We start from the raw sequence: 17,788 nt of genomic DNA on the forward strand, positions 1-17,788 counted from the left end.
AAGGTCTCCCTTTGCAGTCAGTTCAGTTCAGTTCAACAAACATTTTTTGAACACTTGCTATGTGACAAGAGTTGGGAAGTAGAAAGTCAGATCAGACAGGTCCTTTCCCAGGAGCTCTCTGGCCAGTGAAGGAAACAGATTAGTAAATGAGTAATCATCTGGAGCACAGGGGGAAGGACTGACAACCTGGGGGAATCTAGGCAGACTTCCCTGAGGAGGTGACTTTTGGGATGAGTCATAAGGAGGGATGAAGGAAGAGGGTACAGCTGAGATGTGGGAAGTGAAGGAACATCAAGGGCACCTGCTCTTTGAGGTCTCTAAGCCATTTCCAGTCCCCTAGTAGTTTAGCATCTGATTCCACGTTGTTTTGCATAATTCACCACGTCCATCCAAGAACATCAGAGCTGGGAATGTCCACCCTGGACATTTTGTCTGTGGTGATATGGAGGCCCAGAGAGAGTGACTGAGCCAGGGTGAACACCCTGTACTCCTAGTGCACTGTCATGTGTTAATCCTGCGTCTCCCAACTGCCTTTGGTCCTGCAAGGACCTCTCTGGATGCAACAGATCACCCAGCAACAAGCCAGGTTTCCTGCGGAATCCAGCTGAGGTCTCTGTCAGTGACATCACCCTACTGTCACATTGCTATGTGAGCAGGGTCCCCCAGGTCCCTGGAAGCAGGACAGAGCACTACTCTGGTCTGTGCACCCAGCCCCTCATTTTCGCCCTTTAGAATGAGAGCTTTGTGTTCATTATTAAACCCAAAAACCCTCAAGTATGAAGTGTACCACACTCTTACACCTAAAAGATTTCTTTAGGAAGGGCAGGAAGAGGCACTCTCCTGTTTTTTCTTCTCTCTCACTTGCCTCTGAGCTGGCAGCATGACAGAGAGGCTGGGCTTTTTGTTTTATGACTTTGTTAAGAGGGTTTTAACTGGGAAACTTCCATCTGTGTTTGCACTGCTTCCTGCCAGTTGGAAAGATGCTGAAACCGCTGGTAATCTATAATAATATCCTGAGGAGAAAAAAAAAAGAGCCCATAAAAGTCACAACTCATAAGCTAGTTTCGGGAAATTGTGGTCCAGAGCTACATTTATGACGTCAGTGTGTATAGGGACAGAAGTGACAGAAAAGCCCCAGTGTGACTCCCAAGTCCTAGCCAGGGACATGAGTCTAAAGGAGACCCATAAACTTCAAGACATTCTCCACCACTCCCAGTCTGGATCCATCTCTGAATGCTAAGATTGGCAGGTTATCTCTCAGAATTCCTCCTTATAGATTTGATGCTATTGGACTCCCAAGACTCCCAGTGATGGGAAGGGCTGACCATGCATTCTGAACCTCCCTAGCTAGAAAGGTCTCTGGCTCCATTATGTTGTTTTGAGGGGGGATGGGGTGGCCTCTGGCCTTCTGTGTTTGTGATTCAACCCTGTACTTGTGAACTGGTAGACAGAGCTAACTCAGGGATTACTAAAAGTTCTGGTCATCCAAAATTGAATCCTAATGGTCAAGATGCTGTTTTTGCATAGCCTATTAACTAAGAATGGATTTTATGTGTTTTACTTATTTTATTTATTTATTTTTTATTTTTTTATTTGGGGGGATTGAGTGGGGGGAGGGGCAGAGGGAGAGGGAGAAGCAGACTCTCCTCTGAGCATGGAGCCTGACTCATGGGGCTCCATCCCAGGACCCTGAGATCATGTCCTAAGCTGGGGTTAGCCACTTAACCAATTGAGCGACCCAGGCACCCCTATATGTTTTAAATGTTTGTGAAAAAAGGCAAAGAAGATGCATCAACTGTACTAAGAGTTTTCCATATATTCTGGATACTAGACCCTTGTCAAATATATAATTTGAAAAAAAGAGGTGAAGAATATATGACTGAGATTGTATGTGGTCCACAAAGCCTTAAATATTTGTGTGTCCCTTTACAGAAAAGGTTTGCTGACTTCTGGTTTAAAGACTCCCTTCTATCCTTCCAGGAATCCAGTCATAAATGCATTCATCCCCCTGCCCATCTATCTGTATAATCAAATTCTCACCCACTCATGTAGCCAGCTTTTCAACCGCTCATCTGTCCTTTAATCTATCTATGCCCCTCTATGGCACATCTGTGCTCCCATTCATATCTCCCCCTCAATTCACCCACTATTCAGAGGTCTACCCATCCTTCCAACCATCCACCCATCCTCCCATCCACCCATCTTCCCATCCATCCACCCATCCACCCACCCCCCATCCATCCAACCATCCATCCACCTGGCTTATTCCTTTTGGATGGGACATCACAGGATTTTTACAGTGCCTATGGCACTGAGATGGGCCTTCAAGGCCCAAAGATATATATGGCCTAGAAATCTGCCCTTGAATAGGTGTCTCTTATTTGTGGGGGGAAAGGGTGGAGTGGGGAAGAGAGATAGATAGGTAAATAGTCAGTTATGCTACTCCATGGTAAGTATAATTTGCACAATTATAGTTTTGTGCAAAATCTGCAGGAGCATGGGGAAGGGAGAGACTTATTCCCCTTTGGGGTAGCTAAGAAGATTGGCAGAAGAGGTGCCCCTAAGATGGACTTTGAAGGAGCCTGAGGGAGGAGGGCACATAAGGCAGGTGGTCAGCATGGAAATGTTCACAGGCCTGAAGGTACATGATATGTCTGGAGAATGGTGCATCATCACACATGGTTAGAACATGGATAAGTTTGAAAAGGCAGGTTGGAGGTGGAATTGGGGGTCAAATGATTGGTCCAAAAACCAAGTACCTAAAATGCCAGGCCCAGGGTTTATGCTAGTTATTCGTTATAGACCTTGAGCAGTTATGTCCCGTGGACATCTTCAATGCTCTGTTTTCTCATCTAAAAAAAAAAAAATCCCTCCCTAGCAAAAGCTGAAAATTCCTACCATGGGTTCCTCCTTTGGGCTAAGGCATTGAAGGCCTTTTCAGAAGCCAGTCTGCTGACTGGGAGAGGTAACCCTGGAAGTTACCACCATCTGATTCCCCAAGAGAAGCTCCCTCCCCCAAGAGGTCCTGTCTGCCTCTCTGGCACTGCCTCCTCCCATTTTTGTTGTTCGCTCCAGCCACTCTGGGCCTTCCCGCTCTTCTTCACATACTACAAATGCATTTCCGTTGCATGGCTTTTGCATGTGTTTTTCCTGCCGCTGGAATGTCCTACCCCAGATCTTCTCATAGCCAGTTCCTCCTTCTCATTCTGGTGTCAGCTCAAAGTGGTGTCCAAAACTTAGTGGCATAGAACAACCATGTTATTATGCTTGCAAATTCTTTGGGCCAGGAATTTGGACAGGGCAAGGTGGGGAGAGTGTGTCTCTGCTCCCCAGTATCTGGGGAGGACTTCAAGACTAAGGGCAACTTGATGGCCAGGGGTTAGAATCACCCTAAGTGTCATCTTTCATGGCTTGTGGTTCGTGCTGGCTATTGTCTGGGACCTCATTTGGGCTGTTGGCCAGAACACATACTTGTTGCCTCTCCATGTGGTCTCTCTGCATGGGCAAGTTTGGGCTCCCTCACAGTATGGTGGCAGCATTCCAAGACTCAGTGTCCCAGGAGAGAGCCAGGAGGAAGTGCGTGGCATTTTTATGATCCAGCCTAAGTCACGTAGCACCACTTCCACTATACTCTATTAGTGGAGACAGTCACATAGGTCTACCCAAGTTCAAGGGGAGGGGATATAGTTTCCAGCATCAGTGGGAGAAATATCAAGCTTACATTGCATAATGACCATGTGAGATAGGAGACACTGTTATGAGCCATTTGGGGAAAATACAATCTGGGTCAACTGAGTTGTCAAAGCTGGGTTCAACTCAGTGGCTGTGCTTCTTATGTGTTCATTCTGGGACCCAGCCTGAAGGGACAGCAGGCAACCAGGGAAGGCTCTCCCCATGGTGATGGGAGTGAGCAGAAACACCGGAGGGCTTCTGAGATTCAGTCTCACGCCTGGCACATCATCACTTCTGCCCACGTCCCACTGGCCAGAGCGAGTGCATGGCCTGGCCCATAGACAAGGGACAGGGATCTGCTCTCCCCATGAAGAGGCCATGGCAAGGGTGTGGATGCTAGGGGAGGGTAAGGAACCACAGCTGTGCCTCCTCTTCTGCACCATCTCATACTTCTTTTTATTTTCTTCACAGAACCTTTCATATCTAAAATCATCTAATTTATGTATTTGTTTACTTATGTTGTATTTTCATTTTTGTTCAATTCCAAATACTTTCTAATTCCCCTTGTGATTTCTTCTTTGACCCATGAGTTATTTAAAATTATGTTGTTCCATCTCCAACTATTTGTGAATTTCCCAAATTTCCTCCTACTGCTGATTTTTAATTCCATCGTGGTTGGAGAATGTACTTTGTGTGGTTTTAAATTTATAGAGATTTGTTTTATGGCCTGGCATATAGTATATCCTGGAGAATGTTCTGTGTGTGCTTGAAAACAATGTGTTTTCTGCTCTAGCTGGTGGGTGTCCTATAGATGTCACTTAAGTCAGGCTGATTGACGGTGCTGTTTGAGTCTTCTACATCCTTGCTGGTTTTCTGTCTCGTCTTTCTGTCCCTTACTGGGAGTGGGGTATTGATTACTGAGTTGTCTATCTCTCCCTTCCATTCTGTCCACTTTGCTTCATTTATTTGGGGGCTGTTCTTAGGGACTTATTTACTGTCTTGTCTCCCTCACTAAACTCAGAGCTCCTTGAGGGCAAATATCTTGACTGGTCCCAATCCCAGTGTCTTGTGAGGCCTGGTACACCATCAGGGCTCAGTAAATATCTGATGAATGAGTGATGGCGGGGTCAGTCCTTCCAGCAGTCTTACCACTTCTTCAGTCAGAAATATTTCCTGAGCACTTCTTATGTGCTGGGTACTGGGTCCTTGCCCTTCAGGAATGACAGTCTAGGAAAGAGGCACAAAAGGGACAATATTAGTACAATGGTAGGGGCATACTGAGCCTGAGAGATTCCGAGGAGGCCCCCAGGCTTCTGGGGGTTGGAGAAGGATTCCCAGAGGAAACATGTGTAAGCTGAGACCTGAAGGATGGGGAGCAGTTGGCCAGGTGAGGAAGGCTTGTACCTGGCCAAGGGGGTCTGCATGTGCAGAGGTCTGGGGTCCAGTTAGAGATTGGCGTGTTTGGAAGCTGAAAGAAATGCCACATGGCTGGAGCATGTGTGTGAGTGCAGAGTGGTGAGAGGTAAGGGGCAGAGCGGGCAGAGTCCCGTGAGTCATGTTGGGGGGTGGGTTTGATCCGCTGAAGGTCTGTGGGGAGGCCACTGGGTGATTCCAGCAGGAGGTGACACTGGACTGGAGTGCTGCAGGCAGATTGGAGGACGATGTGCTTGGTGATTGGCTGCTGTGGGGTGCAGGAAAGGCAGGGAGGGGTCCAGGCTGACCTCAGATTTCTGGCTTGCTCCCTCACCAGAGCGGCAAGTGCTGGAGGGGGTCAGGCAAGGCATGGGGGTGATGAGGAGTTTAGTGTGGGTCTTGTGAAGCATGAGGGGTGGGGGAAGGACATCCCAGTGATCAACTGGGCACAGGATGTGCACCAGAAGTGATTAAGTGTAGAGATATCAACTGAAGCCCCAGGAGTGGCCCGAATTTCCCCCAGGGAATGTGTGGGGTGGGGAGAAGGCTCTCAGGTGCCTGGGGCCTGGCAGGATTTTGTGGGTTTTTTAAATTTATTTGAGAGAGAGAGAGAAAGAGAACATGTAAGAATGGGAGAAGGGGCAGAGGGAGAGGGGCAAGCAGGCTCCCCACTGAGCAGGGAGCCCAAGGATAAGGAGGAACATGATGATGACAACTACGAGACAGGGCTCCATCCCAGGCCCTGGGGCTTGATCCCAGGACCCTACGATCATGACCTGAGCTGAAGTCAGACACTTAACCAACCAGCCACCCAGGTGGGTAAGGAACCACAGCTGTGCCTCCTCTTTAGGGACTTATTTACTGTCTTGTCTCCCTCACTAAACTCAGAGCTCCTTGAGGGCAAATACCTGGCAGGTTTTTGTGAAAGGGTCAGAGGGACTAAGGGAGGAGTATTAGGAGAACACAGTGCAGAAAGGCAAGTAAGAGGCTTCTCATATCCTCCCTGAATCTGTCCCGCTGATAGCACCTCCCGTACCCACCTTGCTCAGTGGTGGTAGGCACCAGAAAGGGCATCAGGAGTGCCCAGGACAGAGCCAGATTTCTCAGACTGCTCAGAGGAACAGGACAGCCCTCCTTATCACTGCATGCATGTTTAATTCAACCGTGGCCTTGGCACTGGCAGGACTGGCGCAAGTGCAGGATCTAGAGGGACTCAGTGTCGAATTTCTGAGTTTATCTGAATTGGGTGCTATCAGTTTGCCCCCCATCCCAGTCCCCTCTTTCCTCTCCCAGACAGCTCTGGCTTCTGAGTATAACCAGTGTCCAGTGTACCTGATGCTGTAGAGGAGGGGTGGCATGAACATCTGTTGACCTTCTGTTGTGTGCTTGACAATTTACATACATTATGTCATTTAATTACACACACTCTGTGCTCAGTGGTATTTCTCAGATGGCTGAATGAGTCCAAAACTGAGTCTCAGAGAAGATGAGTGACTTGCCCAAGGTCACACAGCCAGTAAGAAGTATGACCAGGGCCATCTGACTCCAGAGCCCTGAGAAGGGGAGGAAACAAAGAGAAGTAGAACAGTCTGTTTGGGTGTAAGGAGCCTTAGGAGGGGGGAATCAGTGTGAGCAGGAGGAATGAAGTCCGGAAAGGCTTTCTGGAAGAGAGGACATTGAGATGGCATTGATGGACAGAAAGTAGGAACAGGTGGACAGAGTGGAGGCTTGGGGTGTGGGGTGTACAGGAAGTGGCTGGAGAGCTGGTCTTCAGGGAGAGCCTGAATACCATACCCCAAGGCCTTTCAAAAGGGAGGTGTAGGAATTTGGGAGCCCTGAGGACTTGAGCAGGGCAGATGCAGTGAAGGAGTTTGGGGGAAGGTTGGTGTTTGGGTTGGGTGGGAGGGGCTGATGCTGGGGGACCAAGAGGTTAACCCCGACCAAACTCCTAGATGGCCTCATGCTGGGGAAGTTGTGTGGAGCTAGGAGGATCTTGTGTCTGTCTCTTACTTTTATCTTTGAGCCCCTGTCCCCAGACAACATTAAGAAGTAAGTTTTAATGGAGTGGGGAGGGCCCTGTTTCTGAGTCTTTGCTGGGCTCTTCCAGGGCAGAGTGAACTCACTGATCTTTGTGGACCCAGAGAGAGACAGATTTCAGTCCAGTGTGAGAAAATGTGCTTTCTTTCCACCTGAACTGCCAGGGAGGGGGTGGGCTGTCCGTATTGGGAAGTATGAATGGAGCAGCTATTGAGGAGTTCTCAGGAGAGGGGTTCCTACCCCCCAGGTGTGTGGCTCTTCCCTGTATGTTTTCATTCAGTTCAGGAAAAAAGACTGTATAACCCTGGAAAGTCTCTCCTCCTTTTTTTTTCTTTAAATGTTTTATTTATTCATGAGACTCAGAGAGAGAGAGAGACAGGCAGAGGGAGAAGCAGGCTCCCCGCCTAGCAGGGAGCCCGATGCGGGACTCGATCCCAGGACCCTGGGATCATGACCTGAGCCGAAGGCAGACGCTGAACCATCTGAGCCACCCAGGCGCCCCTCTCCTCCTTTTAATCCCTCACCCTGAGATGGCCAGTGGGACTCAGACATTTTTAGCCATGGAGGCTTATCTTCAAATGGAATTTTACCTGGAACCCCAATATGAAGACTGGCTGAGAGCAGAGATGCTGTGGTTCAAAGGTAGGTGGAGGCCAAAGTTTGGGCTCTGCCTCTACCTCCCTTAACCCTGGGTCTCCATGGAACCCAGGGTGAGAAGGTCAACTAAATGAGTGGTTCTCCCAATGTGGTCCCTGAACCAGTGGCACCAGCATTACCTGGGAACTTGTAAGAAATGCATATTCTTGGGCCCCACCTCACAACTGTGAAATCAGAGACTCTGGGGGTGGGGCCTGGCCATCTGTGTTTTAATGAACCCTCCAGGTGGTGCTGATGGACAGTAATGTTTGAGACCCACAGATGATCCCATAAGGTCCCTTCTGCATGAGTTCTTTGTGATTCCCTGCCCCTTCGTGACAGGCATCCTCTAGAACACTGGTCCCCAACCCTGGCTGTGCACAGATACCCAGAAGCTTTAAAAAATATGGTTTAAAAACATTCATTCAGCACAGTTATGAACAAAGCTGGGTCAATCTAAGGGTGAAACTTAAGTGAATGAGACAGTCTGCTCTCTGCGTAATTGGAGAGAAGATAACGGAAACATACGGAGTGAGTACATAGCCTGACAATGCAAAATTTTGCAAAGCCATTGCTTTTCAGGCTGGGATACACATAACCCTGCCTGAGGTATATAGTAAGTGTCCAAGAGGACACATTTTCTAAGAGCTGCTTTGCTTTAGATATATATTTTTAAGCAAATCATACATGGATATATTTTGGAGAATAATATAAAATATGCCTTAATTCTTTTTTTTTTTTAAGATTTTATTTATCCATTTGACCGAGAAAGACACAGTGAGAGAAGGAACACGAGCGGGGGAGCGGGAGAAGGAGAAACAGGCTTCCCACCGAGCAGGGAGCCCGACGAGGGGCTTGATCCCAGGACCCTGGGATCACAACCCGAGCCGAAGGCAGATGCTTAACGACTGAGCCACCCAGGCACCCCTAAAATATGCCTTAATTCTTAAGCTAAAATATGAGATTTCAGACACATCCCTTCAGGCTGTGATCCCAGAGTTTTGGAGGCTGTAGGATACTTGAAAGACCCCTAGACTGACTGCTGAAGTGACCCAGAATGGTTTTCATGATGGAGGTGGCATTTGAAGCAGCTTTAAAAGGTGAACAAGATGGGGCGCCTGGGTGGCTCAGTCATTAAGCGTCTGCCTTAGGCTCAGGTCATGATCCCAGGGTCCTGGGATCGAGCCCCTCGTCGGGCTCCCTGCTTGGCAGGAAGCCTGTTTCTCCCTCTCCCACTGCCCCCTGCTTGTGTTCCTTCTCTCGCTATCTCTCTCTGTCAAATAAATAAATAAAATCTTTAAAAAAAAAAAAAGGGGGCGCCTGGGTGGCTCAGATGGTTAAGCCTCTGCCTTCGGCTCAGGTCACGATCCCAGAGTCCTGGGATCGAGTCCCGCATCGGGCTCCCTGCTAGGCGGGGAGCCTGCTTCTCCCTCTGCCGCTGCCTCTCTCTGTCTCTCTCTCTGACTCTCATGAATAAATAAAACATTTAAAAAAAAAAAAAAAAGGAAGATGAACAAGATATAGATTAGATGCCAGAAGCAAAGAACAAAGTCACAGAGGCTGGAAAAGAGGATTCCTGTAAAGCAGTGGTGCTCAAAATGTGGTCCCAGGACCAGCAGCAGCAGCATTACTTGGGAACATGGGAGAAATAAAAATTACCCAGCCCCATCCCCAGCCTCCCGAATGGAAGCTCTGGAGGTGGGCCCAGTGATCTGGGTTTGAGTAAGTCCCACAGATGATTGTGAAGCATGCTCATCCTGGAGAGTGAGCAGGTGTGGAGGTAGGCTGGACCCTGAACTCCAGGCCCAGGAGTTTAACTTTAAATGAAGGGCTTGGAGGAGACACGAAGCAGTGGGGGGAAGCAGTCCTTGTCTTCCTCACTCAGAGAGCTGCTTTCTTTTTTTTTTAAAATGTTTTCTAGGGGCGCCTGGGTGGCTCAGTCGTTGGGCATCTGCCTTCGGCTCAGGTCATGATCTCAGGGTCCTGGGATTGAGCCCCGCATCGGGCTCTCTGCTCAGCGGGAGGCCTGCTTCTCCCTCTCCCACTCCCCCCTGCTTGTGTTCCCTCTCTCGCTGTGTCTCTCTCTGTCAAATAAATAAAATCTTCAAAAAAAAAAAAAATGTTTTCTAACTTACATACAGTTAAGTGCACAAATCTTAAGGGTAGGTCTTAAATTTTTAATGTGTGTATGTGCGCGCGCACACAAAGTGCCACTCAGGTAGAACATTTTCATCATCCCAGAAGATGCCTCTGTGCCCCTCCCCGGTCCATGTCACCCTCCAGAGGTTACCACTATTTTTCTTTCCATCACATTCAATTGGTTTAGCCTGTCGTTGGACCTCATATGAATGGAATCATGAATTATGTATTCTTTTGTGTCTGGCTTCTTTAGGGCAACACAATACGTGAGAGTCATCCAAGTTTTCATGCATATCAGTATTCTTTTGTGTGGATATGCCACCGTTGGGGTATCTATCCCCCTGTGGATGATCATTTAGCTTGTTTCTAGCTCAGGCTGTTATAAAGCTGCTATGAATGTTCTCATATATATCTTTAGGGAACATGAGCACTCATTTCTCCTAAGTATCTACCTTGAGTGGAATTGTTGGTCATAGAGTAAGCACAGATTCAGCTTTCTTAGGAACCGCCAAATAGGTTTTCAAAGCAATTGAAGCAATATATACTTCCACCCCCAACATCTGGGAATACCGTTCCTCATGCTGCCAGCGCATTGGTATTGTCAGTCTTCTTACTCGTGGCCATTCTGGTGATCGCATGGTGGCTTCTCATTGTGGGTTTAGCTTGCATTTCCCTAATGATTGATGAAATTGAGTATCTTTCTGTTTATTAGCCATTTGGAAATCCTCATTTGAAGTCTTTTGCTTATTTTTTAATTGGGTTGTCTGTCTTTTTCTTACCGATCTGTAGGAATTCCTTAGATGTTCTGGACACAAATCTATTTTCAGATATGCATATTGTGAATATTCTCCCAATCTGTGTCTTCCCTATTCCATTTTTTTAACAGCTTAGTTGAGATATAAATCTCATACCATACAATTCAGCCATTTAAAGTGTAAAATGTAATGGTTTTTAGTATGTTCAGAGTTGTGTTATCATCATGACAGTCAATTTTGGCACATTCTCATCACCCCCCAAAAAAACCACAACCCCCTAAGCTGTCCCTCCCCATCACCCCATCTCAGCCCTAGGCACCCAGCTGTCTAGTTCTGTCTCTCTAGATTTTCCTGTTCTTGACATTTCACATAAATTGTACTCTTTTGTCATTGATGTCTTTCACCTAGTATAATGTATTTAAGGTTCATCTACATTATAGTATGTGTCCGTACTTCATCCCTTTTCATGGCTAACATTCCATTGTGTGGATAGACCACATTTTGTTTATCCATTCATCAGTTGATGGACATTTGAGTGCTTTCCACTTTTTGACTGTTCGGAAAATGCTTCTATGAGCATTCATGGACAAATTCTTGTATGAACATATGTTTTCCATTCTCTTGGGAATATACCTAGGAGTGCAATTGCTGGATCATATGGTAACTTTTTAACCTTTTGAGGTTAAAACACCAGCTGTTTGCACCATTTTAGATACCCACCAGTAATGTGTGAGTGTTCCAATTTCTCCCACCTCCTTGCAGGACTTGTTATTATCTTTTTTATTATAGCCATCCTGGTGGGTACAAAGTGGGATCTCATTGTGGTTTTGATTTTGCATTTCCCTAATGACTAATGATGTCAGGCATCTTTTCATGTGCTTCTTGGTCATTTGTATGTTTTCTTTGGAGAAATGTCTTCAAATCCATTGCCCATTTTTTAATGGGTTATCTTTTCATTGTAATTCTGTGTACAAGTCCCTTATCAGATCTGTGATTTGCAAATATTTCCTCTCATTCTGTGGGTTGTCTTTTCACTCTCTTGAGATTATCCTTTGAAGCATAAAAGTTTTTAATTTTGATGTAATCTAATTTGTTTTCTTTTGTTGCTTGTGCTTTTGGTGTCATATCTGAGAAGGCTTTTCTAGTCCCAAATCACAAAGGTTTACTCCCATATTTTCTTTAAAGAGCTTTATAGTTTTAGCTGTTACATGTAAGTATTTGATTTTGGGTTAATTTTTGTATATGGTATAAAGAAGGAGTCCAAATTCATCTTTTTGGATATGGATATCCAAATATCTCAGCACCATTTGTTGAAAAGGCTTTTTTTCCCACTGAATTTTCTTGGCACCCTTGTTAAAAATCACTTGACCATGAACATTTATTTCTGGGTTCTTAGTTCTATTCCATAGATCTTTCTCTCTGTCTTATGCCAATACCACACAGTCTTTTTTTTTTTAAGATTTATTTACTGAGAGAGAGAGAGAGCAGGGGGAGGGGCAGAGGGAGAGAATCTTCAAGCAGACTCCCCACTGAGCAGGGAGCCCAACATGGGGCTCAGTCTCACAATCCATGAGATCCTGACCTGAGCTGAAACCAAGAGCCAGACACTTAACTGACTGAGCTACCCAGGCACCCTAATACCATACAGTCTTGATTCCTGTAGCCCTCTAGTAAGTTTTGAAATCAGAGGAAGTGTGAGTCTTCCAACTTTGTTTCTCTTTTTCAAGATAGTTTTGACTATTCTGGGTCCCTTGCATCTCCATGTGAATTTTAGAATCAGCTTGTCAGTTTCTCTAATAAAAAGGCAACTGGGATTTTGATGGGGGTTGAGATGAATCTGTGTATCACCTTGGGGAATATTGCCCTCTTAACAATATTAAGTTGTGAATATGAGAGATCTTTCCATTTACATAGGTCTTCTTTAATTTCTTTTTTTTTTTTAGAGAGGGGGTAGGGGCAGAGGGAGAGAGAATCTTAAATGGACTCCACACCCAGTGTGGAGCCCTATGCAGGGCTCGATCTCACAACCCTGAGATCATGACCTGAGCCAATATCAAGAGTCAGATGCTTAACTGTCTGAGCCACCCAGGTGCCCCTTCTTTAATTTCTTTCAGTGATGTTTTGTTGTTTTCAGAGTACAGGTTGTATGCTTTTGTTGAATATATTCCTAAGCCTTTTATTTTTCATCTTACTTTTTCAGTGATTTTAAACTTCTATCTATCTGTTTTAAAGATTTATTTATTTATTTTAGAGAGAGAGAATGAGCACAAGTGGGAGGGGCAAAGGGAGAAGGAGAGAGAATCTTAAGCAGACCCCATGCTGAGTGTGGAGTATGGAGCCCAGTGCGGGGGCTCAATCTCACCACCCTGAGATCATGACTTGAGAGTCGGTCCCTCAACTGACTGTGCCCCCAGGTGCCCCTAAACTTCTATTTAAAAATAAATTCAATTTTACAGAAAAGTGATAGGAATAGCAGTAGTACATAGAACAACCAAATTCCCTTTTTCCATATTCATCTGTTAACATGAAGGCAATGTATTTCTTTTTCTGTATGGCTCATACTTTTTGTATACAGCTTAAGAAGCCTAGGGATGCCTAGTGGATCAGTCGTTTAAGCATCCAACTCTTGATTTCAGCTTAGGTCATGATCTCATGGTCATGAGATCGAGCCCCGCATTGGGCTCTGAGCTGGGCGTGGAACCTGCTTAAGATTCTCTCTCTTCCTCCCCCTCTGCCCCTCCCCGCTTCTTCTCTTTCCCTCTCTTAAAAAAAGAAGAAGTCTTTGGATGTCCCCACACAGAATTGTTTTCAGGGTTCCAAAGTACACTCCAGTGACTGATCAGGCCAGGTGAACCCATGTCTACTGGACAGCTCACGGCCTGCCAGTGCATGTTGGTGACACAGGTGGGTCATGGTTGAGGTTGGTGTGTGTTTGGCCAGATGGGATCCCAGTGAGTCCACTTGACTTTTGGCAGCAACCCTAGTGGTTTGACATTCTGGCTACCCACCAATTGTTTAGCCCAGAGAATGGAGATGCTATGCTGCCCAGAAAACTCAGTAGTGGGTTTGGAAAAGGAAAAAGGGGCCAAGGGACTAGGCCCTGCATGTGAGCTCCCCACTTCCACCACCCACAAGCCCAGGACAGGGTTCTGAGAACCCTGTGAACTCTAGGAAACTTGTTCGCACTCCAGAGGCAGAGAGGCAGTCCTCACACTCAGGCCTCTCCACCAGGCTGCCCCAGGGTCTCTGAGGTTGGGTAGGAGCCCTGGGCAGCACTCTGGAGAACCGGGGTCTAGTCCTCCTCCTTCACCTGAGGAAGTCACTTCCCTGTCTGAGCCCATCTGTAAATGTGGAATTGGCATGGAGCAATGGAAAGAGCTGGGACTTTGGAGTCAGGCTGACTTTGGCTCGAATCTTGCCATCTTGACGGCTTCGGGCAATTTACTCCATCCCTCTGGGCCTGATTATTTTATGGGCAAAATGGAAGTAATAATAATGCCGAAGTGAGAGGGTTGTTCTGAGGACTAGATGGGAAGGTGTAGTGTTGAGCTCAGATTGCGGGAGTGTTCGGTACATGTTGGCTGTTGTCATGTGTTACTCACCTTCCCGGGGCTGGGTGCTGGGGATACAGAGATAAGGAAAACTCAATCTAGGGGAGAAGGAAGGCACAAAAACCAGTCATCCTAAAACATAACAGAAGGCAGTGTGCCCAGACTCTGGGAAGAAGGTATCTGTATCCCCATTTAGCAGAGGGGGAAATTGAGGTCCATAGAGATGAAGTAACTTGCCCAAGGTCACACATAGGCAACTCTCCAGGTAGACAAGGACTCGTGTGTGTTCTCTAGGCCTTGGCTTGGGGCCTAGAGGCTCTAAGGCTGGAACAGGAGCTCCACAGAGAGCTGGGAAGTGAGCATGGTGAGAAGGTGGACTAGGTGAGGAAGGCCTCTGGTGCCCAGAGGGGTTTTGACTGGACCCTGCAGGCATGGGGGCCATTCAGTTCTTCTTCCTTATTATCTCTAGTCCATCCCCCCTCTCCATCCCATCCCCATGGTCACCACTGGGTCTGGGCCCTGCTCCTGGATGACTAGAACGGCCTTCGCACTGCTCTTGCTCTCCTTCTGGCCACCGCCACTTTGTTCTCCCAACAAAGTAAATTTTCTAAGATAGATATTTGATCCAGTGGTTCCCTGTCACCCTACGATGAAACCCAAGTGCCTTTAAAAGCCTGCAGGGCTCTATGGAATGGGTTCTCTGTCTGATTCTCCAGTGCCATTGTATTCTAATCCTGTACATTTCCTGCAAGGTGTACACACATACTGCACCCAAGACACACTCAACTTAGTTCCTCCTTCACCTCAGGGCCTTTGCACATGCTGTGCCCTCTGCATGACACACTCCCCTCTTATCTCAGTGGAGGTGTTGCCTTCCTGGCATGGTTTCCCAGAGGTGAGCCAGCTCTCCACCTTATGGCCAGCTGTGGCTCCTGTGTTTTTCCCCATCACAGCACTTATACCTCTGTGTTGAAACTGTGGTTATACTCCTCATTTTCTCTAGATTGCAAACTCTTTGAGGGCAGAATAGCATTTCCTGCTCTCACTCTCTCCTCAGGGCTTGGTGCAGAGCAGACACTCAGAATATTTGGTGAATGAATAAGGGGATAAGGGCCGGTATCTCCTATCTCCTACCTCCTTCCTCCGTCTGAGAGACCCTGGGTGCAGTGATGGCCAGGACTATTGAGATAGCAGAAACCTTTCAGGGAGTGATGGATGGTGCGGCTGGCACTTGGCGCTTCCAGCCAATGCATGAGTTTTAAGAACGGATGTTTGTGGTGAGTCCAATTATGCTCCAGTTTTTGAAATGAGTCATGTTGGTGATGGCCATCCTGCCCATTGGGACTGAGTCAATTTAGTGAGAATTAATTACAGATGAGAAACTAGCTTGCAGAGCAGTTAATATTTCAGTTCCCTGGGGTGCGATGCACATGCAGCCATCAGTCTTGTCTTTGCTTGTCCTTCCTTCTCTCCCTCTCCTTAGCCCTCTTCCCCTTTTTGTGGTGGTCTGGGCGGCAGGGTGACCGAATTATGATCTTGGCTCCCCTATGGCTCACTTTCCTTTTCCATTAAATAAAGGTCTTTCAATCAGTCAGTAGTCAGCAAGTACTATAAAACTTCTCTGTGTCACATGCTCTGTTGGACTTTAGAAACATAGCAGGAAACAAAACATGTGACCCTGCTCTGAAGAGGTCATAACTAAAATATGATCACAACTGCCATGGGGATAGCACTTTACAGTTTACAAAGCAGTTTTAAACATCAGGATGAGCCTCTCAGCAGCCTCATGCTGTACTTAGTGGTACTGCTATCCCCATTTTACAGATGAGGAAATGGAGGCTCAGATAGGTGACAGCTTGTCCACAGTCATCAGCTACTCTTCTGGTGTATCTGAGCTTGAACCTGGCACAGAGCCGATGACAATGTATTGAAAGTCCTCTGTCTACCAGCTGCCCAAACGAGAGGGATTACTGTCCTCATCAGGATGTTTTCTTTCTTTCTCTGAGATGCCAGGGCTGAGAAGACCCTGCAGGGCTGGAGGCTGGGCCCTAACCATGGGGACTCATAAAGAAGAGTGGGAGGGTCCTCCTGCCCTGGGTCAGCAGAGAAACCCCCACTCCAGGTTCAGAACAACCCCGGTGTCCCAGAGGCAGCTGCGGGCAGAAATAAGAATCAAACACCACCTCCCCCTGGTTGCCTCTCACTTGTAGTTCACACTTTCTCCACCCTCTGAAACATGCTTTCAGGAAAGGCTCTGATAGCTTAGGTACAATGGGATTTGGTTTCTAATTATAGCTCTAGCATGTGGCCTCCGCTTAAGGACACACATGCCTTCAGCCAGAGAGTCTATTCATTAGTTCAAGACTCAGCCCCAAGTTTCTGACCTCAGTGATGGGGCTAGAGGTGTCCTGACCTTCAAACTGCACCAGACTGGGGCTGATGAGGGCTGGCCTCAGGAAGAACCAGCTCAGTCTCCCTCCTTGGGACCACAGGCCAGGGTGGGCCGCCCTCTCCTTGTCCTTCCTCCCAATTCCCGGCAGAGCAGGTTGCAGGAGCAGGTCAGCTCCGGACAGGATGAGGTGTTCAGGAAGCAGAGACCTTTATAACCCCCACATCTGCTGTCCTCTGTCTGATGGCGCAGGCAGCCTCTTTAAAGATAGGGCCCAGGAGAGTGTGCTGCTTCTCACCTTCTGTGTCCTGCTCTCTTCTCAGTCCCTCCTTCCCTTCTACCCTCCCGCTCTCTCCTCTTTGTCCCTCTATCTTTCTCTCTGCTTTCTCATTTTTCTTCTTCTCTCCCCTTGTCCCTCTCTCTGACCCTGTCCTACCTCCCTGCCTTTTTTTCCTAGCCTTCCCCTTCTCCTGATTCCTTTACTGTGGGGAGAACATCAGAAAGACTTCCTGGAGGAAGTCACTAAATGCCTCTCAGGCATTTTCCCCTTTCAGGTCTCAATGTAAAGAGACCATTCTAGCAATGAAAACTGTTCAGCAGTGGAATTAACTGTCTTGGTCAGTAATGAATTCTCCATCAGGGAGGCAATCAAACAAGGCAGTGTGAGATCATCTTTCCTAAATGTTATAAAGGTGATTTGACTTTCTTGATTTGGGCTGGACCACATGACCTCTGATGCTGATGTTTTTCCTGATGTGCACCACTCCACAATTTGAGGTGGTTTCAGTGTATCCCATATATTTAAACTACAGACCTGTGGCTCATGCAAGAGCAGGTGTATTTGAAGATAAAATTTTTTTTGTTAAAAAAAGGTTTTGCATTTGTTTTAATTTTAGTGTTCATTAAATTTAGTGGAATTTTCAAAGTAATTAATCACAATACAGATATTTTAGAAAACAAAGAAGAAAAAAATCATTCCAATCTTAGACCCCTGACACAACCACTGTTTACATTTCAATCTATTTCCTTTTAGCTTTTTCCTTTTTTCCTGTGTTATGGGATTGTGTTAGGATAGAAAGACAACTTTGTATACCTTCTTGATTCCTAGTTCTAGGACATGAATATTTATACATAGTCACCATCTGCATCATTTTCAGTGACTGCTTAATACAGCATGGAGGGGTTGCCTATGATTT

The 17,788-nt window shown here is 46.7% G+C and overlaps 1 protein-coding gene across 6 annotated transcripts in view; it reads left to right on the forward strand.

The window, feature by feature from the left end:
* The window catches only part of FGD5 (FYVE, RhoGEF and PH domain containing 5), a 120,887-nt gene that overhangs the window by 69,260 nt on the left and 33,839 nt on the right, over window positions 1–17,788 (forward strand). The gene's annotated exons all lie outside the window — the stretch shown is intronic.

This window comes from Halichoerus grypus, chromosome 1, assembly GCF_964656455.1.
Source record: "Halichoerus grypus chromosome 1, mHalGry1.hap1.1, whole genome shotgun sequence".
Classification (NCBI taxonomy): Eukaryota; Metazoa; Chordata; class Mammalia; order Carnivora; family Phocidae; genus Halichoerus; species Halichoerus grypus.